General features: G+C 45.4%; 1 protein-coding gene across 1 annotated transcript in view; it reads left to right on the top strand.

Annotated features, from left to right (window-relative positions):
- The window catches only part of LOC309343017 (uncharacterized protein), a 275,823-nt gene that overhangs the window by 217,257 nt on the left and 34,685 nt on the right, over positions 1–23,881 (top strand). The window contains exon 3 of the transcript XR_014157067.1: positions 3,530–3,647. The gene's annotated coding sequence lies outside the window, so the exon portion shown is untranslated. The remainder of the gene's footprint in view (positions 1–3,529; positions 3,648–23,881) is intronic.

Here is a 23,881-nt window from a genome sequence, read left to right as displayed (position 1 = left end):
GGGCTGTACTGCTGTTGGGGGCAAGGCCCTCTTGAAATCATTCTGCCAGATCTGGCCTCCTTCCATGTAGACTGAAGGTGTAAATAGCTGAATAAACCATATCTCTTAAAGCTACGACAACTTCCACTGTGTCTCAGTTCTCCAAAGGAACACAGACCCCAGGTGAATGCCTGGAACCCCCAGGAATCTTGCAGAGTGTGGGGAGTGGCACACAAATTTTGTAACAATATGCACGTTTGTATACACTGGTTCGAGAACTGCATCAGACATTTCAAAGAATGTGACTTTTGAAGGATAGGTGTGTTTGAGCTTGTGCATTGGTTCAAGAAGTAGGAATTTAGGTGGTTTCTCATTAAAGCTCAAATGAAACTGCATTTCTTGCCCATCTGTAATCTGGAGTGGACTGTTTCTTTGTATTAGAAGAGGACCCATAGAGAGGACTGGACTTTTCCTAACATGCTTACCAAACTGCTTATGAATAATATTCCAGCCTGAAAATACCAAACCTACCCTGATATCCTATGCCTGCTTGACTCTGGGAGTAAGGCCTACTGAGCACAATGAAACCCATTGTAACCCTTTGCTTGTTGATAACAGCCCTTTTCCTAACACACTTGCCAAGTGTTGCTGCTTGGTAATAATATTCTAGCCTGAAAATACTGAACTAAGGCTGCAATCTTATTCACACTTTCCTCTGGAAAGAAGGTCTGACTTCTAAATAACATGCATAGTACTGGGATGCGCTTTAAATATCTATTTTTACAAAGGTGGGAGCGATGGACACTGTTGGCTTGAATAGAACTTGCAGCCCAATATTGAATATGTTTACATGGAAGTTGGTATCCTAACGACTGCAGTTTTTTCTGGAATGAAGAAAAATGGTAATATTGTGGCAGGGAACATTTAATCCTACTGCCAATGTGCTGCTTGGAGTCAGTGGAATTGTATTTCTTGAAATGACTGACCATTCAACAAGGTTGAACTGGAAGAAGAGAAGGAAAAACAAGGAAAAATAGTTTGCTGCAAAGCTATCAGTAAAAGCTGACAACAAGAAGATAAGTGTCAACTTTTATGGAATGAGACATGGTTGTTAAGGGATGGCTAAGCAAGAGCTTTTATTCTGCGTCACCATCATTATTTCAAACATACGGGTGTCAGTTCAGCATATAATTATTTGCATTTGAGTCCTACTGAGCTGGAGGACATTGCATGGGTAAGGCTGAAACCTTATGCACGTGGATTATAGATTAAATCCCAATGAAGTTACTAGGATATATGCCTTAGTAAACGTGCTGCACTTGTTCCAGACTGTAGCCATGGCATTTCTCTAGGAATGAGCCCTGTTGTGAGCATAAGTTGCCATATGAAAAAAGGAGTGTTGCAAATCAATTTGAAACACTCCTTTTTTCATATGGAACAGATTATACATCCTGATGAGGATTGACATATCCACTGTTGCCAATATGTTCATCCCATAATAAGCACTTAAAAAGCAGCCCTGTTTATAATAAGCATATAAAAAGCAGCCCTGTTTAGGGAAGCTTTTAATGTTTAATAGACTACTGCATTTTAATATTCTGTTGGAAGCTGCCCAGAGTGGCTGGGGAAACCCACCCAGATGGGCGGGGTATAAATTATAATAATGATGATGATGATGATGATGATGATGATTGTTGTGTTGTTGTTGTTGTTGTTGTTGTTATATTGCAGGGGTGTGGAACAGGATCCAACCAGTGAGCTGAGCTCCCTCATGGGCCACTTTGACAAGTGGGCAGGGCCACCCACCTGTCAATCACCTGATGTCACCATGACATCAAGGATCCTAGCTTCAAAGCAAAGAATCAGGAACCCACACTGAGTGTGTTCAAGATTCTTTTCTTCTTTTCTTTACATCAAGGCTGCAAAGAAAGATCCCTGCCCAACCTGGGATTTGCACTTGGTGCCAGTCAGGGTGGTCTTGGGAACACCCAAATGTAGCTGATGCCAGTGAGGTTTGCAACCACCACCGGAACTCTCAAGTGGAAGCAATCCTAGTGGGGCTTGCATTTGGTGCCAAATTTAAGAGGTGCCGAATACAAGCCCCTGTTGCCAACAAATAATTGGGAGTGCACTTCAAGGTTTCTGATTGTTCCTTTGCAGGCTCTGTAGGAGGTGCATGTGTGTTACCTTTCCACTGTTGCTACTTGTTACTGCTTTCTTAATTGCAAAGCAATTGCACTACAATACAAACATAATTGTTGACATTCCATAATCCAGAGTCCACATGCATTTCAATTTCTCAAGGCCTGTAAGTATTTGACCAATCTACTCTGTAGTATATTGTTCTGGAAAGCTACCCTGAGGCCATCCAAAGTGATTTTAAAGGTTGCAATTGGTCTGCACTTATTGATTTCCCGCCCCCACTTCTTTCTGTCTTACGGGATCCTGGCGTGAAGTATTACGCATGCTTGCTAGAGACCAGCTGTTCACTGGGTACAATGCGACTGCATTAGCTGAACCGTTATATTGATGGTAGGCCAGCTAAATGGGGAGCCAAACTTTATTTTTAGATCTCATTTCATCCAACCAAAGCAGTAAAGTTCATTGTTTTGCTCATTGCATTTCTTTATTTGCAACTTGAATCACCTTGCTCCCAGCATTTTATTGCAGGGAGAGTGGGGAGCAAGCTTTTATTGAAGTTTTTTTAAGATGCTGTGGTGAGGGGGTTATCAGCACTTAAAGCATTATCATAAGGTATATTGACTAAAGTGAAGAAGTGATAGAGGTTTCTACCTATATTGGGTTAATATTCCTCACCACTACCTTACAAAGAATATAGGACTGAGCAAAAATGCACCTCAGCTCAGTGCTTTATTTACAGATGGCAAACTGGAGAGACCATTTCAGTATTTTGGGTGACTGCAGTTGCGGAAATGTTCATGGGGTGGAGCTTATAAATTGGGGGGCACCCTTTCTGTGGCACCCACTTTTTTACCCAGAATATCCTGGAACATCCATGGCATTCAGTGGAGTGGAGATTTTGGCTGCCACCTGGCGTGGTGGAACAAAAACAAAAGCATATAAGACACCCTCCCCCCACCACCATACACACACTATTTAGCCTGACATCAATGAAATACTTTTTCACAAGTTATACTGAAGAAGCTGACTCTACCCATGTATAAGTGTTTGTGTAAAGAGTGTATGCCTCTAGATTTGTTCAGCCTAGCTATTGTGTTCAACAGACTATACACTTGCTGAACATTATATGTACAGCTTAACTATACAGGTACTCAGATGTAATGTGCGAACACCACTTCTGCAAGCTGTTTTGTGATAAGAGTTGGTGACTAACTGCATTATCACCCAGAACATTTTGTGGCTGGGTGGAGATCTGAACGCAGATCCCTCTGACCTAACATTTTTAATTGGGTTCTTGCTCTTTAAAATGTCCCACAGTCTATTTATTAGAACATTCGCCTGTGCACACAAAACCTGCATCTCTGTGGACTCTGTTCTAAGAATTGCTATTGGTTCTACTCCTTCTTAGGGTTTGAAACATCTCTGCTGATGCCTCATTGCAGACTCATCACTCCCTCACCATCTTTCACAGTACTGGCTGTCTACCTGGACCATGGTGATGCCAAAGACTGGCTCAGAAAACTAAGGTATGTAAGAGAGCAGAAATAGCTCCTGCTTGTCTATCTTAAAGATCTGGTGTGGTTTACTCTGCATCTTTTTGATGATGGATCAATTGCTGGTATGGTGGGGTCGCCAAACCCTTGCTTCCATGGGAAAGGACTCTTTATCATATTGGACCTGCTGGTATGATATCTCCAGCCTTTATCCTCACATCAACATGTCTTGTTTCTACTAGAGATCCAGCTTGTGTGCCTTCAGATAGTTAAGCTTGTGATAGCTCCTGAAACTGCCTATTCCTCTTATTATTGGCTGTTTGAAGATACTGGAATCTGGAAGTCCCCTGCTTTGCCTGTGCAGGCATTGAGGCCCCTGAATTCTGCCATTTCCCAAAACCGATAATACTGGAAAGATCGCATAAGGACATGTACCTGATCCTTGTTTCATTCTTGTTTCCAAGAAATGTTCCCCTGAGGCCTCCTTCAGTTCAGTCTGTTTTATAATTGGTGGGAATTTCCCCAGCACTGTCATTGGACTTTCCATGACTTCCTGGGCTTGAGTGTGAAATCTGATAATGCTGGCTCTGAATCTTCTGTTCTTGCCTGGGAGTATTGGTGCCTCTGTCAGGGAGACATGAAAAATTCCTACTGCATTGCACCCTATAACACAGTGCTCTCCGGATGAAGAATAAAAGGTGGCTTGCATACCTGTAAATAAACTCTCATGGGGCCCAAATAAAACAAATAATTGTGTAAACACTGAAACAGATAGCTCCTTCCTCCCAGGCACAATTCAGAAGTCTTGCAGAGTTGGCCTAAGGGGGATACCAGAGCTTTGCAGATCCATTTGATCAGTGGAGCACAGACTGCTTCCTATATATTTTCATTTCATATTGAAAACTGCTGGTGAAGATGAAGTATTCCCTACTATACATTTCCATTACTTGGTGACTCTCACCTGGTGCAGAGTCAAGCAAAAATATGTTGTGTAGCTGTGTGTAAAGCTCATGGGAAACTTTCAGTTACTTTGAATATAAGACCTATTCTGGACCAGCTGCACTGGTTGTCAGGGAATTTCCAGACCCAGTTTAAAGGTGCTGGTTTTATCTTTACAGTATAGAGCTAACTAGCTTGGGACCAGGCAATTTGAAGGACTGCCTGCACCTGCATGAGATTGCCTGGCCCTTAAGACTATCCACAGGGGGCTCACTGGTCAACTCCATCAAATTGCTGGGGAGAAAAGACAGAGCCTTTTCAGTCGTTGCCCCTTCCACTGTGGAATGCCCCTCCCACATGGAGGGTGATTTGTGTCCTTATTAGCTGCTTTCTAAAATGGCTCTCAAAAGACCCAATCAGCTTATTTGCATTTACAGAAACCTGACTGGGGGCTCTGTCACACAGCTGATTCTACCAGTCAGCTGATTGCCACTGACAGAACATCTCAATTGAAGGGAGCAACTGGGCACATACCATTTTGTTCCTTAGGATCCATGACTCTACCTGGCCCACACCTGATGGAAGGCATGGCTTAGGGGAAATGGCCTCATCAGCTAAGCTGGAACCAATGTTGGCCTGTGGTATCCCCCCTTTTCTCAATAGCCTCATTTGGGGTGCATCATTGTCATAAAAGGAGCACATGAGTTTGTGATTGGTATATAGAAGTGGGCTAACAACAACAAGAGCTTTCAGGATTCCAGCCACTCCATTCCATCTGCCCCATACCCCAGTTTTCTGCCCCTCCCAACAGTCAATCATCATTCTGTACCCACTGAGCATTCTTAGCTCTGATTGGTCTGCCTTGTTTTGTTTTTTTAATGTGTTGGGTTGGGATGGACATACTTATGCCCAATGCTAGCTACATTAGTAAGATGGATTTGTCTATTGATTTATATGGGCAGCTCTTACTCCTGTTTCTTGGAACATAAAATAGTGAACCAGGAATTGCCCTATGCAGACAATGAGATGGTTCTGTCTAACCTTTTTATATCCATGTGCCTCCTCTTCCATCTTCCTTTCTCAGCCACTCCATCCCCCTGCCCCACCCAGTTTTCTCCCAGAATTCTGTGCTATTAAGCATGTTGAGTCCCAATTGGGCTAGAGTGTGTGAGTTGGGTGGTTTCTGTTTAGGCTACAGAAGCGAGATCACTTGGAGAATTGAAGCAGAACTAGAGTAAAGGACATAAGGTCATAAGATGATTTAAACTGATGGTTAGGAGAGTTAGACAGTTGATGAGGGTTATGCAGGAAAGCTGGGGAAGAGACATGGATGAGAAGGGACCAGCGGCGTAGCGTGGGTTGTCAGCACCCGGGGCAAGGCAAGTAATTTGCGCCCCTAACCCCTAACCTGCCGCCGCTGCCAGCTTCTTGCTGCTGCCTGGGCTGGGGTATTCACAGTTCTACAAATCTTTGGCGCTGGCTTGCTCCATTAGTTTAACTTGGGGGGGGGGGAGAGAGAGATTGCAATCGTGCTATGTGCACCGAGAGGGGGGGGGCACGGTTGCAACGCAGTGTGGGGAAGAGAAGAAGAGAAACTAGCAGGAGAACCTTGATTTCCCTCTGCAGCTCTGTGGGGAAGGAGGGCGCAGACTGGGCTCCTTCCTCGCCACAAGATCCTGGCTGCGGGGCGCAATTCGGGAGGCTCGGCTGGCCGGGCCCAGGCCCCGCGGGGCTCCTCCGCGCTCCCCTCCCCCAGCCGGGCGGCGCCTGCAAAGGCTGCGGGTTTCGCTGCGCCTCCGTCTCTCTTTCCACTGGTAGCGAGAGCGGGTGGGAGGAGGCCACCCGGGAGCCGGAACCGGGCGCCAAATAAGGAGAGCGGGGCGGGCCTGGATCCTGGCCTTGTTTGGTGCTTCCCCTCGGCCGGCGGCCCAGCCAAGCCCGCGGCGGCGGCGCGGCGATGCCCGCGCAGGGGGGCGCCCACCCCTCGGCCCCCGCCCAGCGCTGCCGCCCCAGCACCTGCCCGCTCCTCCCAAGGGGCCTCCTCTCCCTCCCGCCTCTTCGCAGCAGTCCTCGTGGGGGGGACAGGCTCGACTCTCCCCTCCCTCTTGCGCCCCGTCCTGCGCGCGATCCTGGCCAGGCTCCGGCTCCGGCTCCGGACCTCCTTGCTGGCGCCTGCTGCTCCCCCTGGTCGCCCAGCCCGACCCCTCCTCCCAAAGGAGCTGAGCCCCGAGGCTCTTCGGCGACTCTGGAGGCGGCGAGTGCACCCCCCCAGATGTTGCGCCCGGTGCGGCCGGCACCCCTTGCACCCCCCACGCTACGCCACTGGAAGGGACAGAGGCATTTATGTTTTATAGAAAGGTTGTCATAGCTAAAATGTATACCAATGTGTAACAAACCTAGCTATAGACAACAGTTTGGGACTCAGGAAAAGATGTATTTTTAATCAGCTGCATGAATTCCCAAAGCTGGTGTTACAAAAATAGATTGTCCATTTGGGTGTTGTGAATCTGTATTTGTTTTTCTTATTGAGAAACCAGTTTGAGTAACTTGATAACCTCTCATACATAACTACCACCTGGCAAGGAAGTAGAAGCAAGTGAGAACTGAGTTCTGTGACAAACACGTTGCGTCCCGTTTGAATGTAAGCACTAAACCATAAATTTAGTGCTACGTGAATGATCTTGTTCGATCAGAACATGGCTTATTATCCTGGGTTGTTAACCAGCATTAACCCAGAATTCCCTGGTTTGGATATAATTCTGCTTACCTTTTTCATGGTGCCAGCCCCACTGCCACTGACATTAAATTCCTCCTGCCGAACTTCTGGCTGGTGGGAGACAAACCAGGGGAGACAAACTCATGCAAACCAAGGGATTTGAATCTGGTCCACCTTTCATTGGGGTTGTGGGTTCACAGCGCCTGGGCATGCCATGGGAAAATGTGGCTTAACAAAAGGCAAGATCTATCAGCTGAAACCAGTGCACCTGGGGAGGAGGAGCAAGGGAGGAACACACATCCACAGTGTTCCTCCATGACTTCAGAAACCATGGTTTACGATGGTATGAATGAACATCTGAATGTAGCTATTAAAACTATGTTTTTGCATGTACAAGCAGGTCAATTGGTGGCATTCTCAGATAGGGATGGGAAATCCAAGAGAGCCCCCCCCCCCAAATTTTTCATTTACATACAAGAGCAACATACAACACCAGTAGCTTGTCCAGTGGGACATTCTTATAAAGTTTCATATGCAGTACATACCACACAATCAATAGGTTTATTTATGCATTCTCAGTTCAGCTATTGTCTGTATAGAGACTCTTGTACTGAGGGTGGAATAAAAGTATTTTCCATCTTGTTTATAAAGGAAAAGAAAGGAAGCCAAGTCTCACCAAAAGTGACTTGAATCGAATTCCTGGACTAGCATGGTCAGGGAAGCAGGTTTTACATCATGGCCTTAGAGAAATGATGCCAGTCAATGCAGATGAGCTTTCACCACTTTGGCACCCTCCTGATATTTTGGACCCATCAGTCCCAGCCAGCACAGCCTGATGTGCACAATACTCAGTAAAATAGGCTAACAACCTGTCTCAGTAAAGTTGAGTTCCCTATGGCCAATAAACTGTGACTTGTAAGGTAATTGTTGACATGCTAAGAGGCACCGATGAACGAGAGAGACAAAAACAGGAAAGAATCAGGCCACATCATGAGCTTCCACTCCATGACTGAAAGTCAAGGATCCTTTAATAACCCTTTTGATGGAACTGAAATGTGATTTGTGACTGAAGGCTTCCCAAATCCACATTACTACCACCATGTCAGTTTTATATCAGTGGAATGTAAATAGACTAATAAGATATCCCATTGTGTTAGCCTGGAGGTAAGTTAAACATGCCCTTGAAACCAAAGACAAACTAACACATAATTAAAACTCTCATAGTGAAATCACCCTTGTGGCAGAACTATGGGTCCTTGTAATGCAAAGGGAAGAGTTCAGATTAAAACCTGGTGCTGCTTTTCCATCAGAAAGCCCAGAGCATCTTTGACGGTTACCTCTAGGAACCCATGGAAATCCTGATCTGATCTGGGATGGGGGTGGAGGCAGTGAGGAGTTGAAAAGAAACATTACAAAAGGGAAGAAAACCCCTGGAGCTCCCTGTTCCCAAAGCTCAGAAAAGCTGTTGACAAAATCACCAAATCTATTCCAAAATTAGACTTCCATAATACCATAGAAAGGATGGACTGTGACCTTGTGTCAATACCATGGTCCATGTGCACAGGTAAAAGAATGCCGAGGGTCACCTTCAGCAGAACCTTCCATGCCTCTTCAACCCCTTCATTCACATATGTTGGGCAGACATGGAGAAAGCTCCTGCAATTTCACAGAATGTAGAACTGTACCAGGTGCAGCTTTCCCCACTGCAATGGGGAACCCCATTGCAACTGATGGAATCACCCCTCCCCTTTCTATTCAACTCTTAAAGATACCAGTGTCCTCTCAGGAGCTTCTCTTAGCAAACTGCAACCCTAGATGGGCAACTTGCCACATGCAAAGCTGATCTGTGATCCTACAAATGAGCAATAGTCTTCACCTGCCCATAAGAATTCCAGTGCATTTATCCAGGTGTTCTCCACAAAGAGGTCCACACACAAACACCACTTAGGAAGGAAAAGAGGTCAGAGGTATTTTCTGTTTGACCTATAGCAAACTTGAATCCCTCCTATGTAGGTCACAGTTACTCCTCTTGAAGCAGTTAATCTCCTTTAGTCCCTGCTCTTCAAACACCAGTAATGTCTGCACTGGACTCAGGATCCTGCTTTTCTCTCCAGGGAAGATAATCCTGCTGTTTCTGTATTTGCAAAATACTGTGTTGCTGTTTGGCCTGACTGGCTGAGGATGAAGATGCCTTCCCCTTTGATGCATATACAGTGGTACCTCGGGTTAAGTACTTAATTCGTTCCAGAGGTCCGTTCTTAACCTGAAACTGTTCTTAACCTGAAGCACCACTTTAGCTAATGGGGCCTCCTGCTGCCGCTGCACCGCCGGAGCACGATTTCTGTTCTCATCCTGAAGCAAAGTTCTTAACTTGAAGCACTATTTCTAGGTTAGGGGAGTGTGTAACCTGAAGCGTATGTAACCTGAAGCGTATGTAACCCGAGGTACCACTGTAATGGTATCCAAGACAGTAAACAATGTAAATGCTGTAGTTGAACATTAAAGTCAGCAGCTCCCCCCACCCCTCAATAAAAGAAGTGATGCAAGTTTACTTTCCCATTGAGTAAAGAGGGTAGTCATTATGAATTGTGGTGCTAAGAGCCATCAGTATTCTGGCGACACTCTGCTCTATTTTTCCATAGGAACTGAATCAGAAGTCATGGTAGTCTGTTCTCCTGAAGCAAAGTTCTTAACCCGAGGTAATATTTCTGTAACCTGAAGCGTATGTAACTTGAGGTACCACTGTATGCAGTAATAACCACCACCATCACCATCATCCTCATTATCTCCTCTGCAAACTGGCTTTCTGTTACCCTGAAGGGACAGGGTCTGCAATCCCTTCAGACTGAGTCATTCCACAGGCACCAGTCTTCCACAACATGGTGCTGCCTTTGAAAAGGATTTGGAAGCTTCAGCTTGCCCAGAATGCTGTGACCAGACTGCTGTCTGAGGCTAGTTATAGGGAGCATGTTTGTTGTTATTGTTTAGTTGTGTCCAACTCTTCGTGACCCCATGGACCAGAGCATGCCAGGCACTCCTGTCTTCCACTGCCTCCCGCAGTTTGGTCAAACTCATGCTGGTAGTTTCAAGAACACTGTCCAACCATCTCGTCCTCTGTCGTCCCCTTCTCCTTGTGCCCTCCATCTTTCCCAATATCAGGGTCTTTTCCAGGGAGTCTTCTCTTCTCATGAGGTGGCCAAAGTATTGGAGCCTCAGCTTCATGATCTGTCCTTCCAGTGAGCACTCAGGGCTGATTTCCTTAAGAATGGATAGGTTTGATCTTCTTGCAGTCCATGGGACTCTCAAGAGTCTCCTCCAACACCATAATTCAAAAGCATCAATTCTTCAGCGATCAGCCTTCTTTATGGTCCAGCTCTCACTTCCATACATCACTACTGGGAAAACCATAGCTTTAACTATATGGACCTTTGTCGGCAAGGTGATGTCTCTGCTTTTTAAGATGCTGTCTAGGTTTGTCGTTTCTTTTCTCCCAAGAAGCAGGTCTCTTTTAATTTCGTGATGGCTGTCACCATCTGCAGTGATCATGGAGCCCAAGACCCTTTTAAAACAACGTCCCGGGCTACCAGTCTGTTTCCAGGCAGAATTCACAGCGCTGATTATGACCTATAAAGCACTACTGTATTTGGCTTGGGCCCAGACTACCTGAAATATCATATCTCCCTATGTAAACCTGCCCAGGTGCTAAGCTCCTCAGGTGAGCACCTACCCTCAGTCCCTTCAACAATAGAAGCACGATTGATGGTGACATGAGAGAGCGCTTTTTCTGTGGCTGCTCCCATCTTTGCAAAATTGCCTCCCAAGAGAGGTTAGATTGGCTCTCTGTTTGTTAGCCTTCCACCAGCAGGCTAAGACCAATTCAGACACACCTTACAAAACTAAGGTGCAGATGATGCTGATCACTGGGATGCTATTGGAGCAAACTGTATTTTAATTACTGGTTTGAAATGTCTTTTGAAGTATTTTAACTATTGTTTTTAACTAATTGGTTTTGTTCCTTTGCATTTTATAATGTTTTAAATATTGTAAGCCTCCCTGAGTCCCAGTTTTGGAGAAAGGTAGGATATAAATATATTAAATTAAATAAAAATTATTATTATTTTAAAAACTGCCCTCCAGATGTTGTTGGACTACAGTTCCCATTATCTCTGACCATTGGCTGGGGCTGATGGGACCTGAATCAAGCAACATCTGGAGGGCCACAACTTAGCCACCCCTGCTATATACTCTACCAGGGATGGGAAACCTCTGGCCTTCTCCAGCTTCCATCAGCCCTAGCCAGCATGGCCAACAAGGAGGGATAATGGGACTTGTAGTCCAGAGGTTTCCCACCACAGCATTACGCTGTGTGGGATTTCATCAAGGGCACTGCTGATTCACTGCATGCTTTCCATCTTGTGTGATCTGTCACATGTTAGAAGCTGCCCCTTGCACAGTGGGACGCAGTCAGCTGCAGAGCTTTTCCAAAGCTGTCAGTCGCTGAAAACTCTCCACTCCACATCATCTCTCCGTTTCTGAATTGCATTCTGCCCGGTGATATTGCTGTGTGGCAAACCATTTCAAAGATGCATACCTGTCAACAGTCCTCAGAAATGTTCCATTTGCTGCCTGCTGTGCAACATCTTAGCTAATGGACTGCTATACAAAAGAATTTAAAGACATCTTAAGTAGCTTTTGAAACATTCATTAAGGAAAATGACAAATGGATGCATTTTAGTAGCCAATGAGCAATATTTTGACGTTTGTACAAATTCAAACATGCAGCAATAGAAGCACACGGCAATAAAACAGAAGGCCTTTACAGCTTTTTGGAAGAAATTTTACTTGGCATTGGAATTACCTTGCTGAGTCAGGCCAAAGAACCACCCTTTCTATCACTCCCTTTGGTCATATGGGTGAGCCTGGGAAACCAACTAGTAGCTGGTTGGGAGCCGCCCAGAGTGGTTGGGGAAGCCCAGCCAGATGGGCGGGGTATAAATAATAAAATTATTATTATTAAAATTATTATAGTGCATAATGGAGAGAGCCATTCTCTGCTGTTTGCCTTCAGCATCTGTGCAAGGGTCATAGCTCAGTGGTAGAGCATCTGTTTGCATGCCAAAGGTCCCACGTCCCATCCCAGGTAGAGGAACTGCCATTAAGTATCAACAGTACTGATCTATATGGACCAATGGTATGATTTGGTCTAAGGTAGCTTCCTGTGTTTCTCTATAGTTCTCCAAGTTAGACTGCCTTTGGACACAGAGGGTCTGTTTTTCTTGCTCTTACGGTTAATTTTGCAATTAGCAGATATGTCATCCATGAATTTAGTGAGTCCTTTTTAGAGCCAGTGACCATAACAGCACCTCATGGCAACAATTAATGAATCCCATAATTATTCTTTGCATTAAGAAATGTTTCCTTGTGTTTGTCTTGAACCTCTTGTTAATCAGTTTCAATTAGTTTGTGATCCAGGATCAACATTCTGACCAGATGTGATGAATAATGCTGAATGTGAAATTGCTTGCAAACATGTGTACGTGAGTCATAGAATCACAGAATTGTAGAGCTGGAAAGGTCCATGAGGGTCATCTAGTTCAACCCCCTGCAATGCAGGAATCTTCGGCCCAACATGAGGTTCGAACCCATGACCCTAAGATCAAGAGTCTAATGCTCTCTAAAATGTTGAGGAATTTTCATGATGATTTAAAAATTCAAAAATTGCTGCAAAATGTGGAGCACTGAATTTAATATTTGGAAGAATATAAACTGAGAGAACCCCCTGGAACCAATTTTGTGGGTGCACAGAAGTCTGCAGGGGAGAAGAAAGAAGGGGAAAGTTCCATTCTGCTAGCACACATCCCTTGCAGACTGCCCAGAGTCTTTTGTGTGGTCACTCACAATTCCAGTACAGAGTCATCTCTGAGTTGCCACAGCGTCACATTTGACATCACAGTATTTTAGTTGGGCAGCAAACACTGTCAAGCATACTGATAACAGCCCAAACATGTATAAATGAATGAAGAACCGAGTTGAGGGTGTGCACCCCAACCTTAGCTTTGGGCTACCCCAAATTATATATTTAAACCTCCAGGAGAGTGGCTTCTACCTGGGAGCATGATGTGCTTAAGCATAGTTCCCCAATGCCAGAAAACCTTAATGTATGTAAAAACAAATAAAGTATGGGGGCAAGTGCACCCCACTGGAAGCTAGCCTGCAGTTGAGCCACAAAGTGTGAGCTGCCAAAAATGTGTCTGCTTGAAAAATCAGCTCTCGTGCACCGATATGTGCAAACTCCAAAAATCTGGAAACCAGACATTAAGTTCAGAGAAGAGTTGACATTTCACTGAGGAAGAGTTGGATGATTATTGCGATGACTAATTTGTAAGGCGAATGTAAGAACAGCTGTGATCAGAACAAGGTAGCCATGTTGTTTCACAACAAAAATGTAAAGGTTTCTACATTTGAAATCAATTACAGGGTGAAATCAATGCAGTTAATATGTTGGGAGAGAACAAGCCTATGGTGCAGAGATAGAACATTTAATTAATGTTTGACCTGTGTGGCAACTTAGGAGAACAGAGCCCAGCAGCCACCACTGCAGGGGGTATGAAGAATGTGCTGCACCACTAGACCAGAACAAGTATTATGTGGCAGCTGTAACAGTGCCAGTTCCACAGATTTGAAGTGGATAAGCAAGTATCCATGGGATAAGGCAAGTAAACTGGTCTCAAGCCATTAAGGGTTTTATTTACTAATAGTAGCACCTTGAACTTGGTCTGGAGTACAGATCTCTGAGCAGAGGTGCTGTATGCTGATCAGGCCTCCGTCCTGCCAGCAACAATACTGCAGCATTCTGCACTAACTGCAGCTTCTGGGTCAAGCACAAGGGAAGCCCCACAATGAGTGCATTGCAGTGACCCAACTTTGAAGTCACCAATTCCTGAACTACTGTGCTCAAGATCGTCTGGTCTAAGAACAGCCCTAGCTGTTGTACCTGTGGAAACTAGTAAAAGGTCCTTCTAGCTCCCTGGGCCTCCAGGGACAGGGCTGGATCCACAAGCACCCCAAACCTGCTCCTTCAGGGGGAGCGCAACGCTGTCCAGAACAGGGTTTCTGGACACTCGCCCACAGTGCTTCAATCTTGCCAGGATACAAGATCAGCTTATTTTCCCTCATCTCCCCCATCACTGCATGCAGGCAACAGTTCAGGACTACCATTGAGGCAAGGGAGAAGGGCTACCCCTATGCTATCCACATAATCAGTTATCAGAAACCAATATATTCAATATATTCAATATATATCCACACATGCTTATACAAATCAAGGATTACAGTACTTTATAATCCATTTTGAATCAAAAGGGAAGCTGTGCTGCAAACTGCTTGAAACGGCAAGAAATTAGGAGCCGACCTTTCCCCTAAATATCTGTGCACCCCGGACAAGGGGGAAAGACATGAATCAGAGATTCTGGTACAAAATCCCCTCAGATACAGGCTAAATTAATCCACAGAACAGGAAGAGCAAAACCACAAAATGTCCAAGCTCCCTGTCCTGTCATAACTGGGGGAAAGGTTAGACAGAGCGTCACTACAAGCATCGGAAAGCAGAAGTAGAATCCGGTGCCGACCAAGGTTTGACCGGGGGTCAAGTAGCGTGACAACCGCTTGCTGATTGGCTGATTCTCGCTGACAATATTGTGAATCCTTCCTGATTGTCTCATGATCAATGATTTGCTGTGTTCTGCTCAGGTATAAAGACCTCTGGATTTCTGTCAATCGGGGTCCCCAGTTCTTTGGAAAATATTCCAACTGGGTACCTTATTGCCTGGCAATAAACCTCACCTTCTTATTCTCCATTGCTGTCTGGCTGATCTATTTTTAACACATCGCGAGTACCTTTGCTACATTTGGTGCCGTGACTCGGATCAGACAGGCCAGTAGGGTTTTTTTAACCCAAAAGAGCCTCGCTCGGTTCTTGCGGGGGGGGCGTGTCGGGGACCTTGTTCCAGCTCCAGGCGCCACTCGGACATCATTTCCGAAGGAGGGGGGCAATCGCCTCGGCCCGGATCCCCGGCAAGACGGAGGCAAGGACCGAGGAAGGAGAATCTGAACGTGAGCCAACAGGAAAAGCGCGCCACGGAAGGAACTCACGGTGAGTTGAGATAAAAATGAGTGCTTGATCAACACTCGGGCGACCCACTAGTAACCTCCCGTTAAAGGGAAAAGGATTCCCAGAAGGGAAAGGGAGGAGAAGCTGGGTGAGCTCCAAAAGGAGGAAATAAGGGAGTTTCTGCAGGAAAAGGTTAGGAAAAACAAGAAACAAAACAGCTGTGTGTGTGTGTGGGTGGGTTTCTCTGCCAAAGTTGTTTCGCCGCAGGCAAAGGGGGGCGAAAAGGGCGGTGTGTATGTGTATGATCGAATGGAAGAGTGTCCCGGGACTTGTGGTTGAATGAGTAAGGACTGTGATATATATAAAAGGAAGAGTGTTTGAAAGAAAAAAAAAAAGAAGAAAGGGGTTCTGAATGAGCGCAGAAAGGCAAGGAAAAAAAAAAAAAAGGGGAAGTGTGCTGTGGGTTTCCTTGTCCTATTTTTGAAACTGCCTAGCTAAAAGCTTGCCTGGCGAAGAGGGAAAGTTTTTGCAAAGAACAACTATGGGGGGAAAATGTTCAAAACCAGTTCAAGCCTGTACACCCCTAGAATGCATGTTAGAGAATTTTAAAAGAGTTTTTCCAGAAGAACAGGGAGAGGTCAAACCAAGTAAGGAGGTTTTAAAGAAATATTGCCAGCAGATTTGGCCCCAACAGGTCAAAAATTGGCCACGGGGAGGTACCTTCAGGATTGAGCTATGTCAAGCGGTTATGGACTCAATAATGCAGAAACCGGATTTGCTTAAGGAGCAGTTTTATTATATTTCAAAATGGACTACTATTTGTTTAAAAAATCCGGACTGGCTCAGGATAAAGGGGAATAATAGCAGCTGTGAGATTTTTGCTGTAAGACAGGAAGCCAGGAAAACCACAAATTCTTCTGCAACTGATAGGAAAATTTATGTTGCTCCGCCAGAGGAGGAGGGAATCCCTCCACCGCCATACAATTATAGCAGCACAAATCAAGCAATGCAGCCGCCTTCAGGGCAAGTGTTGCCAAGTCAAAATGCAATGGCAGGACAAGCCCAACAGATACCTGTGCTCAGCCCATCTCAGCTGGCGGTAAATAACTCACAACAAGCTTCTCAGGCAGCCCCACCTTTTCAAGCAACGCTGGATGTGCCTAGCCTTCCGGATTTGCCTTCCCAGCCAAATCAAGCGGCTGCCTTAGATCAAAGCATGTTACCCTCCCCTCCCGAGGAAAAATTCAACCAGGACATGTCAGTCCGGCAGACACAGACAGAGGGAGCGGAAGGAGGAACCAGTACATTTCAAATGTCTGGAGCATGGGGGGAACAAACTAATTCATTAAGAACCCCAGGAAGCCATGACAGTTCAAAATTATGGAAATTAATGGATGCAATTACAGATTCAGGCCAGAAATTGGTTCTGAAAATGAGAGAAAGTGAATTGCCTAGCACATCTCAAAGCCCAGCCTCGCCTCAGTTTCCTAAAGGAGGTTATTATTTACGTAATAACAAAGGGGCACCAGCGCCAATGCTTCCCCTAAGGGCTGTATTGGGGCCCCAAGAGCCACGACCTGTAGATGCAGATGGAAGACCGAGTGGCCCTTGGCCTGAAAGGACAAGGACTCTCCAATATGTTCCCTTTACAACCACTGATTTATTGAATTGGAAAACACATACGGTACCCTTTTCAGAAAAACCCCAGGCCATGCTGGATTTAGTTGCTTCCATTATGGTAACCCATCTGCCTACATGGCAAGATTGCAGGCATCTTTTGATGACCCTTTTCACCTCTGAGGAAAGGAGGAGAATTGACACCACCGCAGATAACAATCTCAAGGGCCAGGTACCAAATTCTGAAAACAATCCAGATGCTTGGGTCCGTGCCAGATATCCACTTACAGATCCAGGGTGGGACCCTGATAGGGATAAGGACGCCTTGGACAATTATCGGCAGGAAGTTGTAAAGGCTATAAAGGGAGCTGCCAGGAAGCCCACCAATATTTCTAGGGTTGCTGAAATCGTTCAACTGAATGATGAATCTCCTTCTCATTATTTGGAGCGCTTGATGGAGGCATATAGAATTTATACCCCCTTTGATCCAGAAGCCCCAGAAAGTAAGCAAATGGTAAATGCGGCATTTGTGGCTCAGAGTGCTACGGACATTAAGAGGAAATTACAAAAGTTAGACGCTTTTGAAACATTGCAAATGGATCAGCTCCTAGCAATCGCTCAAAAGGTTTTCTTGAACAGAGAGAATGAGGTTAAGAAGGACAGAGTTCGGGAAATGAAGCAAAAGGCAGTGTTTTTGGCTGCAGCCATCAGCCAAGGATCGGCATTTGATGCAGGTGCCCAAGGGAGAGGTTCAAGTAGGGCACGTGGAGGTAGAAGTGGAAGGGGAAGAGGACTGCCATTGGGAAGGAATCAATGTGCAATTTGCAGGAAGGAAGGTCATTGGAAGCAAGAGTGCCCTGATGCAAGGGAAGCAGAGGGAGAAGGTGGATTCAGGGATCAGAGGGAACGTGGACGTGAATGGGGATCGCAGAGAGGAAGGATGCAAGCAGGAAGATATGTGAGAAACAGAGGAAGTAGCAGAGATTTTGTTGGATTAGCGCAATTGGAGGAATATGAGAATGAGAATGCATAGGAGAGACCGGGCTCAACTCTTTCTTTAGGCTCCCAGGAGCCCATGGTCTCGGTTAAACTGGGGAGCCGTTTAGTAAATTTCATGATAGACACTGGAGCGCAATTTTCGGTGCTCACGAAGCCGTTAAAAGCAAAAAGCAACCAAGCAGTGACAATTGTGGGAGCCACAGGCAACAGGGTCCTAAAACCGTTTCTGCAACCTCAAGAATGCCAGATAGGAGGGAAAACACTTACACATCAATTCCTGTATGTGCCTGAATGCCCAATTCCCTTGCTGGGACGTGACTTTCTATCAAAGGTCCAGGCACAGATTACATTCACACCAAAAGGGGCAGAAATGAAATTACCCCAGGCTGCATCTGGGATAGTCACAGTAGAGGTGCCTAGGGAACAGGCATGGAAAATGATGGTGGCCTTGTCAAGTAAAGACTCTCAAAAAGAAATTTCACAGATTCCCAAAAATCTGAGAGCCCCACCTGGAGTATGGGCAGAGGACAACCCACCAGGCATGGCAAAGAATATAGCCCCATTCATAATAAATTTAAAACCAGGGGCAAAGCCGATAGCAACTCGACAATATCCAATCCCTAGACAAGCAGCAGAGGGAATGCAGTTGCATATAGATAAGTTTTGCAATATGGGCTTTTGGTAAAGTGCCAGTCCAGCTGGAATTCTCCACTTTTTCCGGTGCGCAAGCCGAATTCAGATCAGTTTCGCCCAGTCCAAGATCTGAAAAGGATTAATAATTTAATACAGACTCTGCATCCATGTCTGCCCAATCCTTACAACCTCCTAGGATTGATTCCCTCAGAGGCAACTGTGTTTACAGTATTGGACTTAAAAGATGCATTTTTCTGTTGCCGTGTTGCCTCCCAGAGTCAGCCAATATTTGCATTTCAATGGGAGGATCCTTACAAGGGGACAAAGACTCAGTTAACGTGGACAAGGTTGCCTCAAGGATTCAAGAATTCCCCAACACTTTTTGGTACAGCAAATACAATGGAAACTGCATGCAGCATATAGACCTCAAAGTTCAGGAAAAACAGAAAGGATGAATCGGACTCTGAAAGCACAATTAGCGAAATTGTGCCAGGAAACTCATTGTAAATGGATAGACATGTTGCCTATAGCTTTGTTTAGGATCAGATGTTCACCAACAAAGAGACTGAAACTTTCTCCGTTTGAACTTTTGTATGGGAGACCACCTCCAATAGCCAGGGGGAAAACAGCAGACTTGACTCAGGTGGGGGGGCAGATAACAGCAGAGCAAATCCAGGCTCTTTCCCGTGTTTTCTTGATTTAAACAGGTGGTGTCTCCAGCGCATTCCCATCTGCTTATCCGACCCAGTTCATCCTTTTCGGCCAGGAGACCGAGTGTGGGTACGAGATTGGAAAGACGAACCACTGACGGCTCGCTGGAGAGGTCCCTACACGGTTCTGCTGGCCACACCTACTGCAGTAAAAGTAGCGGAAGTAACCCCGTGGATTCATCATTCTCGTCTGAAGCGGTCTGAGGGTCATTGGAACTGTGAGCTGAACCCGTCTGACCCTCTGAAGCTGAAGCTCACCAGGAAACCTTGCACCTAGCCCCTCCGGAAGCGGGCAGGAGCACGGGCAACGGGACTACAGGTCTGCTCTCACTGCACCTGGAAGCCAGTGAGTCTACGCACACCGGAAGATTTTGGAGCTGCACCGGCGTATGGGAGGACCCCTACCAGTTAAAATTTCGGTCAATCCTAAATTCCAGCCAGACTTTGCTCATAAACCCTTAGTGCAAATAACAATAACAAGGGTGGACAAAAAGGGGGACATTCGTGACAAGTGGGTGGATTGGGTAACTGCATACAGTTGTTACGTCCCTTTCTTTCTTTGGGAACTCTACATACCAGATTGGGCACAAGCAGGTCCAAGACAATAGGTCACATACAAGGAAAGAGTACATGCCAGGGGAACCGAGGAGAGCCATACGAAGCTTCTCCTACCCACCTCCCCAAAAGAGCTTTTCCTGGTGCTACACTGGTCACTGTAGTTGTATTTCCTCCACCACCCACAGGTCCCTTCAAGGTAGCAGTTGCAGAGTGTATACAGTGTGAGTTGACCTCACCAGTTCGATCAGAACCTGGGGACCACCAATAAGTCCACTGGGTGCGGCCGAGCGGGAGGCTATATCTCACTGAAGGGTATGTTCTGGTACCTGCTACCTTATTTAATTGTTGCAATTTCGCTCCTTCTGGTCCTGATCATTGTATTTTGTTTATACAAGAAGGATCACAGTATTAACATCGACCTAGAGCCAGAACTGATAAGGTTCAACCTTGAAGGCGTACATGGGGAAAATGAAAATGAAGCTTCTGTTGATATTGATGTGCTTGTGGCTCCAGAGAGGCCCAATGGTAGTAGGTAATGTCTTTATAAACCATGCTGAACACATGTTCCAGATATATGGGGAGAATGCTACCCTATATTATGAACACCCAAGGAAGGTAGCAGACATGTCCCTTATACCAGGATTAATCAAGGATCCTGATGTTGTTTTGGCAGGCCTACTTTATAATCAGAGTGGTCTCTTTGCAGCCCCACCTACTGAAATGAATGACATCCCCTACCGATATATCAGATATACCAGAACCACAAAGGTCTATGTTTTTGTTGTCATGCCACTGGAGTATGGAATTCCAAATGGAAGTATTGGCCCCAAGTTAAGTACCACATTGACAAAGGATGGCTGGGAAATTATACCCAATGCTCGGATAAATTTTGGCTTTGGGGATCCCACAATGCCTCCTACCAGGGCAATACGACCTCATCAGATTTATACCCATACTTTCCTCAGTATTCAGTTAATTTCACCGGACAAGGGTCCATTTGTTCTGGTTGGATGATTAAAGATCCTAACCTCTGGTTTCTATATGATGGATTGGCGACAAATTTCCACCCAGGAAATTTCCAGTGTGTCGGTGTAGGGGCATTCACCTTTCCGGTTGCAGTGGAGGTCAACCACATGGTACCTCGTCTTGCAAGCAGACGGAAGAGGGCGGCCCTAGGCGAACACTGTGAAGATGGAATTTATCTGACAAGTTCTGTAGGGAGCGTTGGGGGTGGATTTATAGGATTCCTCTCAATGGGAATTTACCCAGGAGTAGTTTCCGAGCAAAATAAGAAAGCACTGTTTGCTCTTACATGCAGGCTGGAAAAATCTATCAATGCCACCACCCATGTCTTGCGCTCTTTGCAGTCAGAGGTTGAGGATTTGAACCAACTGACGATGACCCATAGATTGGTTTTAGACTACCTCCTTGCACGTTCAGGTGGTTTTTGTAAAATTGTCCCAAAGGGTCAATGCCAGGTTAAGTTCCACGACCTTAACAAGACAATCGAGGATGAATTGGAAAAACTTCAATCCCTGGTAGTTGACAACACACCCACTCAGAATCCCTGGGGGAAGATGTGGTCATGGATCCCAGGAGAGGGGTGGGTGCATGGCCTTCTGACCGCCTTAGCTATAGGAGGAATTGTTTTTCTGTTGTTTCTTTCTGTAATCCCTTGTTGTCTGTCTTTGCTTAGAGGAATGATAGCCCGCAATGTTAAACATCTCACTGACCCTCAGATTCTGGCAATATATCGAGCTTTGCCACCAGCGCCAGATGAGCCAGAGGAAGACGATGGTTACGAGCGAATGCATAGGGAACCGGTTCCGGTGCAGGAACAAGCCCCATTGCAGGAAGCAACGGTTTATTCTGATGTCTTGAGTGGTGTTCAAGCTCAGGAGTCAGATGAATCTTCTCTCTGAGCTTGAAAAGGGGGGAATGAGGCAAGGGAGAAGGGCTACCCCTATGCTATCCACATAATCAGTTATCAGAAACCAATATATTCAATATATTCAATATATATCCACACATGCTTATACAAATCAAGGATTACAGTACTTTATAATCCATTTTGAATCAAAAGGGAAGCTGTGCTGCAAACTGCTTGAAACGGCAAGAAATTAGGAGCCGACCTTTCCCCTAAATATCTGTGCACCCCGGACAAGGGGGAAAGACATGAATCAGAGATTCTGGTACAAAATCCCCTCAGATACAGGCTAAATTAATCCACAGAACAGGAAGAGCAAAACCACAAAATGTCCAAGCTCCCTGTCCTGTCATAACTGGGGGAAAGGTTAGACAGAGCGTCACTACAAGCATCGGAAAGCAGAAGTAGAATCCGGTGCCGACCAAGGTTTGACCGGGGGTCAAGTAGCGTGACAACCGCTTGCTGATTGGCTGATTCTCGCTGACAATATTGTGAATCCTTCCTGATTGTCTCATGATCAATGATTTGCTGTGTTCTGCTCAGGTATAAAGACCTCTGGATTTCTGTCAATCGGGGTCCCCAGTTCTTTGGAAAATATTCCAACTGGGTACCTTATTGCCTGGCAATAAACCTCACCTTCTTATTCTCCATTGCTGTCTGGCTGATCTATTTTTAACACATCGCGAGTACCTTTGCTACACCATGACTTCTGATTCAGTTCCTATGGAAAAATAGAGCAGAGTGTCGCCAGAATACTGATGGCTCTTAGCACCACAATTCATAATGACTACCCTCTTTACTCAATGGGAAAGTAAACTTGCATCACTTCTTTTTGTGAGGGGTGGGGGGAGCTGCTGACTTTAATGTTCAACTACAGCATTTACATTGCATGCACACTTCTTCAAATACACTTCTTCAGTGTGCATGCACACGAAAGCTCATACCAAGAACTGACTTAGTTGGTCTTTAATCAGTTCCATGTGCCCTAGGAGGTCTTTGGGTTTGTATGTCTTGGACAACAGTTCTCTAAGCCAATAGCAAACAACTTTTGAAATGGAGGGAACTTTCAAAAGCAGTTAATGATATTACACAGGGGTCTGTGGACTTGGGACTGAGCGAATCTATCTATTTCAGTTTCTTTCTCTGTTTTTGTCTTTATTTAGATTAGTTTCTTTTATCTTATGAAAAATATTTAATAAAACCTTGGTTAGTTTTTATAAAAGAATCACTTCCCCAGTCTTAAGCTGTTCTCCAAATCTGAATCATTTCACATTAAAAATAAATAAATCTTTATGGAAATTCACCAGCAATTTCATGCACATTTCCCCTAATGCAATGGAGTTCTGTATGCTGGTATAGCTCAGTCAGTAGAGCATGAGACTCTCAATCTCAGGGTCATGGGTTTGAGCCCTAACTTGGGCAAAATAATTTTCTGCATTGTAAGGGTTTGGACTAGATGACCCTTGTGACCCCTTCTAGCTCTACAGTACTATGACTCTGTTATTACAGTGGTACCTCTGGTTAAGAACTTATTTCATTCTGGAGGTCAGTTCTTAACCTGAAACTGTTCTTAACCTGAGGTACCACTTTAGCTAATGGGGTCTCCTGCCGCCGCCGCACGATTTCTGTTCTGATCCTGAAGCAAAGTTCTTAACCCGAGGTACTATTTCTGGGTTAGCGGAGTCTGTATCCTGAAGCATCTGTAACCCGAGGTAGCACTGTATTTTTTTTAGTAACGTATGCATTTTCATCAACACTTTTCAATAATATACTGTGGTACCTTGGGTACCTTGGGTACCACTCGGGTACCTCAGGTTAAGTATTTAATTCATTCCGGAAGTCCGTTCTTAACCTGAAACTGTTCTTAACCTGAAGCACCACTTTAGCTAATGGGGCCTCCCGCTGCCGCCGCACCGCCGGAGCACAATTTCTGTTCTCATCCTGAAGCAAAGTTCTTAACCCGAGGTACTATTTCTGCGTTAGCGGAGTCGGTAACCTGAAGCGTATGTAACCTGAAGCGTCTGTAACCCGAGGTACCACTGTATGCATTTTTGTCCA

The sequence above is a fragment of the Podarcis erhardii genome (genome assembly GCF_964252035.2).
Source record: "Podarcis erhardii genome assembly, chromosome: 5".
Lineage (NCBI taxonomy): Eukaryota > Metazoa > Chordata > Lepidosauria > Squamata > Lacertidae > Podarcis > Podarcis erhardii.
Note: the sequence above shows the minus strand (reverse complement) of the source record. Positions and strands in the feature narration are given on the sequence as shown.